At 38.3% G+C, this 10828-nt stretch overlaps 1 non-coding gene across 1 annotated transcript; it reads right to left on the reverse strand.

Annotated features, from left to right (window-relative positions):
* Positions 1-10024: 10024 nt before the first annotated feature.
* On the reverse strand, positions 10025-10126 carry LOC132017036 (U6 spliceosomal RNA). The gene has a single exon (XR_009404120.1). It is a non-coding gene; the product is annotated as a U6 spliceosomal RNA (small nuclear RNA).
* Positions 10127-10828: the final 702 nt, after the last annotated feature.

The raw sequence follows: 10828 nt of genomic DNA on the forward strand, positions 1-10828 counted from the left end.
AAGATTGTTCCATCCTTAAAGACAGTCCATTTAAAGTTCTTCGCTCAGCTCATGGCATGGCTGAATGTTATAATAGGTAAAAGGTAGCTATTGTTACCATACTGAAACATTTAACCCACTGAGACACCCAGGCGCCCCTACCATACTGAAACATTTAAATTGATTTACTTTATCTATTAATCGATACACACACATATTTTAATATATATGTATGTGTATTTCCTACATACTGACAAATTTACTTAAACAAATAATAAAATAAATATGTGAATTTAATAAAATAGGAACTTAAATAAAATAAATATGTGAAACTCTGAACACTGGTAAATGTAAACACTGAATTTCCTTAACACTTTTCTTATTGGATGATCTCTAATTCTAATTGACTCTACCATTTTACTATTTAAAAATCCTATGATTATTGCCATTACAAGTATTTAGAAGTCATTAAAATGAAGATGAGTTTATTTCAGTTTGGATTTGTGTTTTTAAAGATGGAAGAGAATGTTCAACTTGGACATTTTCATGACTGAATAAGTCTACAGAGCTTCTGCCCTTCCCCCAAGACTTGTCTATTTTATATTGAAATATGGAGAAATTCCATTTCACTTACTTATTTTTATTTAATTCAAGTTAGTTAACATATGGTGTATTATTAGTTTCAGGGATAGAGTTTAGTGATTCAACAGTTGCATACAGCACCCAGGGCTCATTACATCAAGGGTCCTCCTTAATGCCCATCACCCAATGACCCCATCCCTCCACCCTCTCCCCTCCAGCAACCCTCAGTTTGTTCCATAAAATTAAGAGTCTCTAATGGGTTGTCTCCCTCTCTGTTTTTATCTTATTTTTCTTTCTTTTTACCTATGTTCATCTGTTTTGTTTCTTAAATTCCATACATGCAAGAAATCATACAGTGTTTTGCTAGCCTCTTTGCTTTCCTTTCCTTAAGCTATCAAGGAAGGTATTCACAGATCTTTTAAAATGCTATATTTTACTCCAGAGATATTTTGTTTATAGATACAAGAACAGGTATATTCGAGAAGTCTCATTTTATTTATTTTTTTAATATTTTATTTATTTATTTGAGAGAGAGACACTGAGAGAGAGTATGAGCAAGGAGAAGGTCAGAGAGAGAAGCAGACTCCCCGTGGAGCTGTGGGAGCTGGGAGCCCGATGCGGGACTCCATCCCGGCACTCCAGGATCATGACCTGAGCTGAAAGTAGTCTCTTAACCAACTGAGCCACCCAGGTGCCTGAGAAGTCTCATTTTAGTTCCGTCCTTCCTTTCTTCCTCCCTCCTTCCTTTTTTTTTTTTTTTAAGGTAGTTGAAGAGAGTTATTCTAATTAAAGGTTTAATATATAATGATCTTTACACTGTGAAGCTTTGAAAAGTGTTAGTTAAATACAGTACCTTGAAATTACAAGTAAAATGATACTGGCAGCATATTCTTCCCTTTTGGTGTGTGGTCATTGTAAAAACAGCACAAAACTAGTTGAATGGCAATGTTTTTAAATGACCACACATCCCTTTACACTAAAAGAACAATCTGTGTCTATTTCCTTATAGTGTAAATCCACAGTGTTTGTGTCTGAGTGCGTGGTGTTTGATTAAGGGAAATAACCACAATTTAAGTATTTAACCATTTCCGTATTACACTTCTAAGTTGACTCTAAATTTTTGTTATTATAGAAAATATTATTACAACATAGCAAGTTTTTTCAAGCATATGACTTATTTATATAGCGTTATTTCCTTATGACAAAATAATGTCAGAGAAATATTAAGTTTAAAAAAAACCAGAATGGACATGATCACTCTTCATTGCTGTATCACTTTCCAAAAGGAAGTGTGTGTGTATGTATGTGTGTAAAATATAGCAGTATATATTTTAGGATCTTATCTGAAAATGAGTGTACCAAAGATATGCTTTTTTTCAACTTAAATTATCTAACTGAGACCACATGTTGAAATTAACTTGATCAATCACACTTTTGTCTTCTTCATCATTGTCACCATTTTTTAAAAAAGCACAATCAATTAAGAGACTTGGATGTACTATTCGGTATTCAATTTAAAAGGAGAGTTTCCACTCAAGGCCATAATGAGATATTGGTTATTGTCAAAAGGTTAAATCCCAACTAGTTTCCTGGTCTGGCCAATTCAGCTTTATTGCTGTCTGAAGATGGATACATTGAATTTATTAAATTGTCTAGAGCTACAACCCACTAAATGTACTTGTCATATTTTCCTCAGTCATGGGATAACTGAATTAAGCTGCAACTTTACAAAATATAGATAAGAAAAGAAATAACTTGGTTTATAGCTGGTAGGGATGAGAGTGGCTTCATCTATATTACCAATTTGTTTCTACTACCCTCTAGTGGAATCATAGTCATAATATCCTCACAGCATTGCCTCTAGATTACTAATACACCATGTATACAGAGTTTTGTCAATTTCAGCTTCACAGAGTTAGATATGATAAACTCCTGGAGGGAATTACGTTTCTGCTGGCAATCTTGCATCTCTCCTTCCCACACTCGTCCTCTCTGTATAGTACTGCCAGGTTAATCTGTTTAAATACAAAATGTAATCCTGTCACTCCCTGCTCAATCAAATAAAAAAACCTTTAGTCTTTCCCTTTGCATTGTTTGAAGTGCTTTAGGTAAACTTCCCTGAAGTGACTTCGAAAACCCTTTATGATAGGAATCTAACTCTTCTTTCCCCTCCTCTGTCTCTTTACCTCCTATCCCACTTTACCCTCCAGCCAAATCCCACTGCTGGATGTTCTCCAAACCTGGCCCCTGTTTTTCTTCTTTCTGCCTAGAATGTCTCCCACCTGATCATTCCCGCCAATATCCTTCTTCCATTTCTCTTTGCCAAAGTTGGGCTAATATTTCAAGAATCAGTTCAAATGCACTCTTTGTTCAGCTTTACCCAGCTCCCTTCATCAATCCCTTGCACGCCAGGTGCCTTTTTGATGCTGAGCTATCTGCTGCATATGCTGTTTCCTTTCCAGATGTTCCGGGCAGTCTCCTCTCTTTCATTCCCATTTAAACGGATAATATCAGCTTTCCTATCCGATGGAAAGCAAGAGTCACAGCATTAATGAAGCCTTATCTGCCTCCCCCAGAGTCTTTTTCCCCCTCTCTTATGACCCCATAGCAGCGTATTCCACCGCTCACCACCAGAGCAATTTTTGTGAGAGATAGACAGTGATAGATCACACCTGTGAAGTGCTTGTGGGTTAGGCATTGATCTAAGGAAATAGTAGATGGATGACCTCATTTTATACTCAAAAAGATACAACCAGGTCCTATTCATATCTTCATTTGAGTAAATGAGGCACAAAGAAATAAAGTGATTTGCTCAAAGCCACAGATAAATTAAGGGGGAGAACCAGGATTTGAAAGGATTTGAGGCCATGCAGTCTTGATCCTGAACTTTTTTTCTTTTCTTTCTTTTTTTTTTTTTTTTTTAGAGAGAGAATGAGCACACAAGCATGGGGAGGGCCAGAGGGAGAGAATATCAAGCAGTCTGAGCCGGGAGCCTGATGTGGGGCTCAATCACAGCCCCCTGAGTTCATGACCTGTGCTGAAATCAAGAGTTGGCTGCTTAACCAACTGAGCCATCCAGGTGCCCCAACAATTCTGAACTTCTAACTACTGTGATGGTACAGCCATTCCTGGAGGGCTTTTGTTGGGACAGCACAGCTTCAACATTTCTCCTCCTGCCTCACATTTTTAAAAAATCTGTTCATGTCTTCTGCCCATTACTTGATTGAATTATTTTTTCTTTGGGTGTTGAGTTTGATAAGTTCTTTATAGATTTTGGATACTAGCCCTTTATCTGATAAGTCATTTGCAAATATCTTCTCCCATTCTGTTGTCTTTGGTTTTGTTGACTGTTTCCTTTGCTGTGCGAAAGCTGTTTATCTTGATGAAGTCCTAATTGTTCATTTTTGCCTTTGTTTCCCTTGCCTTTGGAGATGTGTCTAGCAAGAAGTTGCTAAGGCTGAAGTCACAGAGGTTGCTCCCTGTGTTCTCCTCTAGGATTTTGATGGATTCCTGGCTCATATTGAAGTCTTTCATCCATTTTGAGTCTATTTTTGTGTGTGGTGTAAGAAAATGGTCCAGTTTCATTCTTCTGCATGTGGCCGTCTTATTTTCCTAAAACCATTTGTTGACTTTTCTCTATTGGATATTCTTTCCTGCTTTCTTAAAGATTAGTTGACCATAGAGTTGAGGGCCCTACCTTACATTTTGAGTCTATGGTTGGGGTTAAGCTGTGGAAAGACTCACGTAGGATCCCTGGAGTAGGAAGAAGTTCTTGTTTCTTTGAAATTTTTTTTTCTTTTTTACTTTTTTCTCCATCTGAACCCTGAAGCTTTGAAGGGCAGGCTTGGGTCTGATTTCTGTTTGTATACCCATTATTTAAGCCCACACTTGGGACATAATAAAGGTTCCATATAGTGACCAAATGTTGAAACAGCAGGTATTTTTCCCTTTTTATCTTATCTGGGTACCACATCACTATACTTTGTATTCCCTTAGTACTTGATGTAAGCTATCAGCTAAAGGAAGATATTTAACTAGTGGTCTTAAAAGAAGTGTAATCACTTGATGTATTTTTCTTATCTTGGCCCCTCCTTTCAAGTCAAGGAAGACAGGAAGTCTAATTCATCTTTATATCTTTAGTGGCCCCCAAATAATGCCAAGAGAACAGAAAACACTCAAATATTTGGTGAGTGGAACTGAAAGAGTTTAATTTCCTATCATACCTGAAAGTGCCTGTCTCATTTTTTAAGAAAGAGTAAATTATGTTTCATCTCTATCATTTTAACAGGAGGAGTGTATTTTTGCCACTCTGCTCTTTGGAATCTGTCAATTATAGTAAACATTTAAAAAGAAGCAGAATATTGCAGGTGAAAATCCAGGCCTGTATCATTCTAGATGACAGCTTATTGAGTTAAATTAGAACTACCTTTGTTTAACACCATTAGAAAATAAACTTTTATATTCATTCCTTAACTTACTCATCCATAATCCATTACCCTGGACAACTTTACGAAGATCAAGATTTAAAGAACTACTTCTCCCTCTCAATTTTTAGTTCTAGCAGAAGGGCCTATTTTTAGGCATAAGGAGTATTGTCACAAAATTGAAGAAGTCCATAAAAAATTATCAAAAACACCTCAGAGATTCAACTAAAACAAGAACCCTGATCATCTCAGCAGCCCTGCTTACTTCTCCTGGCCCCGATTATGTTTAAAATATTTTACAGTTTAACACTTAGACTTACCATGAATCTCATGAAGCTGAAGTGTCAAGATCCTGCCTTAGCACAGGCCCCTTCCTGGGCTCTGAGAGTGGTGTTCCCATAATCATAGGTTTTTGATAAAATGCATACACTAAGGTAGGTTAGCCACAGGTCTTCTTTCCAGTTCAACTCCCCACTAGTCAAACTTCCCCATCCGCCCAGTGGTACTGGTGGGACCAGAACATTGTGGGGATTCAGCTTAGGAGAAGTTGAGTTGAGGATACATTTAGTTGAGGATTAGCGGTATCTACTTATTCATCCCCAATGCTTCCAAGTCATTGCCAGCAGTCCTAACATAGCAACAGCTTCTGGAAATATTCCTTCTATCCATTCTGTGAATGCTCCTGGCATGTGAAAATGAAGGTGTAGGGTCTGAGGTCTTATCTGAACTGGAAGTAAGTGGGTAATAGAGGAGAAGCTAACCTGTGGGAAATTCTTCCCATTAGCAGATATGTAAAATTCTTATCATTACCTCATCCAAACTGAAATTCTCTTGTGTCAGGAATGCACTTATTAACACAGCATGAACAACGATAAATGCATCAGACAATTTTTGGAATCTGGAAACTTTAGAATCATGCAAATAAGAATTTAGTGTAATACCTGTATTTGTAAGGCATAAGTTTATACCAATCTTAAAAGCAGCTCATATGTGAAAGAAACTTGATAAATGTTTTCTCAAATTTGATAGAAAGTCTAAAAAATCTACATGATGTTATCAATAAGGGGGTAAGAAGTCATAAAAACTTTTTTGAAATCATTAATCATAAAAAGCCAATTTGGATTAATCATGTTAAAGGGAAGACTGAATTATCTTTTTTCTCTTCAAAGTAAATGTTGCAAAATTGTATTTCATATAACGAGACAAAGATAAATTTGCCAGTTGGAAGGATGAATAAGCATTTAGAATATGGATTCCAAAAGTTGTTGCTCCCCAGAAATGTAGGACAAAAAGCATTATAAGGATATGTCAATTAATAAAAATATAATTTTCTATGAATTTTGTGATTTTATGGTACTTTTCAACTTTTTTTAAAAAGATTTTATTTATTTATTTGACAGAGAGAGAGAAAGAGATCACAAGCAGGCAGAGAGGCAGGCAGAGAGAAAGGGGGAAGCAGGCTTCCTGCTGAGCAAAGAGCTTGATGTGGGGCTCCGTCCCAGGACCCTGAGATCATGACCCAAGCCGAAGGCAGAGGCTTAACCCACTGAGCCACCCAGGCCCCCCCGTACTTTTCAACTTTTCAAATTTTGTAATCTTACAATTTCTTATTCTCAAAATAAGAATTCCCTATCACAACAAATCCAGCATCCTTTTTCTTTAAAACGGCCCCCAAATGGCCCCCATCCCCCATCCCCAGGCCTTGTCCATCTGAGGACACATGGCTATTATATTGGCACCTCATAATCAACATGCCCAAATCAGCACTCTCCCCAGCACCTCCTGGACTACCCTCCCCCTCCAACCATAAGTATCCCTCAGTTTCTCTCCAGAAGTGTAGTGGCATCCATCCACTGTCAAACATATATCCTAGTCATTCCTGATGACTCTTTCTCCTTTAGTCACACACCAAATCCATGCTTCAGACCTTATAGTTCCAGCTCATCATCATTTCCTCCTCTTCAAACTGACTACCACTCCCCCAGTTCGGCCCCTGTTGAGATAGAAGGAGAGCCCTCCACTGGTCTCCTGGCTCTGATGCTACCTCATTGTCCCTCCTCAGATCTTCTCTTCAGTTGACTTTTCCCTCCTAATCCCACATCTGACTACATCACCTACTACTACTCACTTTTTCTTTTTTTTTCAATTCCACCCTCCATCCACATCCTTTGGGGAGACCCTGAAAGGCCCTCCCAGGTATGGATATTGCCTTACTGGATAACATCATTTCTCTGATCCTTTCTCTAGCCCCCCAAACTCCATTTATGTTCCAGGAATACTGAATTAATTTCAGTGCATCAAAGATGCCTTATTATTTCTTCTCAATGGACTAGAAATCTCTCCTCATGCATTGTCTGCTTGGCAAACTCTTCATTCCTCGGGATTCAGTTTAGAACCTGCCTCTGCCGTGAAGCCTTGCCTGACTGCTCTGCCCTCCGCCACACTGACAGCTACTAGGAACCAGCATGTTCTGCACAGAACGGCCTTACCGCACTGTAAACATTTGCTCCACACCTATATGGAAAGACACATATCTGTTCATCTGTTGTCTTTGATCCTCCTTGGTTGATGAATGAATTTCTCCTCTCTACCCCATCCCCAGTTCTCAAATTTCCAGTGAAAGATTGAGATAAGTTGACACATGTGGATTTAGAGTATGGATGCCATAAAGCTTACCCGTGATTTCTCTTTCTATCTCTTTAGTTGGAGGAATGAGGATGGGAGCTTAGAGATCACATATGACAAACTTTTATTATGGAATTGTTTGAACATTTTACCAAAAAAACACATTACTTTTATAATTCAAAAATGCCTAACTCAGGAACAGCCGAGATAGTTCCATATTTTCAGCTGTGATGAAAAGATCTTGGAACTTCATGTCTTGCTTTTTTCAACCACTTCACTTTCTGAATTAAGTAAAGGGAGATCAGTCTTCTCCTTTGGAGTAAATTTTGCAAAAATTTCCAAGAATTTTATCCAGTAGCAAAAAAGAGGCTTTGGCCTCATCCGTACATCCATCCGTCCATTTTTACACAAGGTAATATATTCACACAGTGAGCACTTCACAAGAGACAACAGTCTCCCTCCCCCACTCTGTGCCCCAGGCACTCTTCCTCCAGGCACACTATTATTTGTAGCATTTCCTTCTAGGCTATTTTATGTGTTTACAGACAAGTGTTTCTTAACCTTTTTATCTGAAAAAAAAAAAAAAATACCTGTTTTAGTCTGCTTGGGCTGTCAAAACAAAATAGTATAAAATGGGTGACTTATACATCAGAAATTATTTCCTCACAGTTCAGGAGGCTGTAAGTCTGAGACCAAGGAGCCCACATGGTGAGGTCTGGTGAGGCTTCAAGTTTATACATGGCACCTTCCTGCTGTGTCCTCACAAGGAGGAGAGAGAGTGACCCTGCTCTCTAGTTTTCTTTTTTTTTCTAGTTTTTCTTCTAATAAGAGCACTAATCCCACAGTGAAGGCTATATAATGAAGCAAACTTACTTGCAGTGACACCCGCTTTTTTTGTTTTTTTTTTCTAAATGGAGCTTACCAAAATATAACATTTTTTGTAGCATATGCCTTTTCATCCTCTCATCCTCCATTGATTTTTCATAGCACTTAGAGAATAGTTTTAAAATAGTTCTACACCGGGCGCCTGGGTGGCTCAGTGGGTTAAGCCGCTGCCTTCGGCTTGGGTCATGATCTCAGGGTCCTGGAATCGAGTCCCACATCGGGCTCTCTGCTCAGCGGGGAGCCTGCTTCCTCCTCTCTCTCTCTGCCTGCCTCTCTGCCTACTTGTAATCTCTCTCTGTCAAATAAATAAATAAATAAAATCTTAAAAAAAAAAAAAAAGTTCTACACCTCTCCTGTGCAACCCCTTAGGAGTCTTTACGATTCTTGTTCCAGACTCTTTGTTGCTTAACACTGGGGGACACCCTGCTCCCCACAATGGCAGTGCACCAGCAGACGCCCCACACACCCTACAATGGCGGCACCCTGAATGTCTCGGGCAGACTTTAAGTGCTTACTTCATGGAATTTCCTCTGTTTGGAAACCACACCCCACAATTCTTTCTTCAATGTTTGTTGGAATTAGTAATTTGCCCCTCTATGTTCTCATTTCACTTTACAGCACAAGTTACAATGTAAATGCTAGAATGAAATTCTAAGTATCATGTGTTCTCCTGACTCCATCACCTACAGATCAGAATTGTATCTGATTAATTTTGTGTCTATAAAGTTCTTTCAAGACACTAAATTCAAGTTGGCCCAAAGAATTAATAAACTGTATTTGGGAAGATGGTAGCATGAACTTACAAAAACCTCTGAAAGTTTAAAAACAAAGATAATTGAGATAAATTGAAAAATCTAGCATCACGCTATGGAAGTTTGTGGTCTTCTTTATGTTGAATGTAAGATGTAAAATGGGTATAATGATTTACTAGCTGTTTTTAGATGCTATAAAATGAATGCCTCCCGGAGAGATATATATGTACTCGTTAAAATCAGTACCCTGAGCTGGCAGAGAACAGTCTTCTTCCCTAAAGCACTTCTTTGGAGCAGTTAGTTTTCATTTAAAATGTGAACTGAGGGGGCGCCTGGGTGGCTCGGTGGGTTAAGCCACTGCAGGTCATGGTCCCAGGGTCCTGGGATGGAGCCGCACATCGGGCTCTCTGCTTGGCAGGGAGCCTGCTTCTCCCTCTGTCTCTGCCTGCCTCTCTGCCTACTTGTGATCTCTTTCTCTGTGTCAAATAAATAAAAAAAAAAATCTTTAAAAAATAATAAAAATAAAATGTGAACTGGGGGTTTTAAAAGTATTTTAAAGTCCTTAGGTCCAACTAGAGATTTCAGAACCCCCTACCTCCAATGTGAATCCCAAATGTTCTCTGTCACCTGGGAGAATAAAATTGTTAAGGCCATGTGTTTGTACCACAAATAGTGCCAGATGACAGATGCTATTCACTGTGTAAGAAGGTACTAAAGACTTAAATACATTTGATATACCAGCTCCATTCTTTATCCTAATCTGGGTCATTTTTTAAATAAAATATGGAACGTTTCACCAATTTATGTCACCCTTGCATAAGGACCAAGCTAATCTCTGTATCATTCCAATTTTACCAATTGTGCTGCCCAAGCGAGCACTTAATCTGGGTCTTCTAATATGATAATCATGGTAATCAGTCTTTGTCCTACATCCCATGAAGGATAGTGAAAAGAGAAGCCCTTATTAGGGGACTCTTCTTACCACCACTTCTATTTCTCTCTTATTTTCTTAGAGACTTAAAGAATGATGTTCAAGAACAGACATCTCCCTTAAAGTTATGGTGGAGGTAATGAGAGAGAGAGTTTTTGATACTGTATTATTTAAAGTATAATTTAGATCTCTTTTTCTTCCTCTCATGGAATTGAGAATTTTTGTGTTTTAAAAAACAACTAAAGGGGTGCCTGGGTGGCTCAGTGGGTTGGGCCGCTGCCTTCGGCTGGGGTCATGATCTCAGGGTCCTGGGATCGAGTCCCGCATCGGGTTCTCTGCTCAGCAGGGAGCCTGCTTCCTCCTCTCTCTCTGCCTGCCTCTCTGCCTACTTGTGATCTCTCTCTGTCAAATAAATAAATAAGGTCTTTAAAAAAAACAACAACAACTAAAATTCTGATGTGAAAGTGATTTAAAACTAAAAAATGTAAAATTTTGTTTTAAATTTTTAGATAAATAGAATTTCAAAAAAATAAAACATTAAAAATTTTAAAAAGTAAGGTAAAAATATATACTTGTGTACTTGTGAAATGTGCTCCTTTGGCAGAGCCGGAAAATCACCCACTTAGAAAAACATAAATATACAGTAGTTT

This window comes from Mustela nigripes, chromosome 4 (assembly GCF_022355385.1).
Source record: "Mustela nigripes isolate SB6536 chromosome 4, MUSNIG.SB6536, whole genome shotgun sequence".
Taxonomy (NCBI): Eukaryota; Metazoa; Chordata; class Mammalia; order Carnivora; family Mustelidae; genus Mustela; species Mustela nigripes.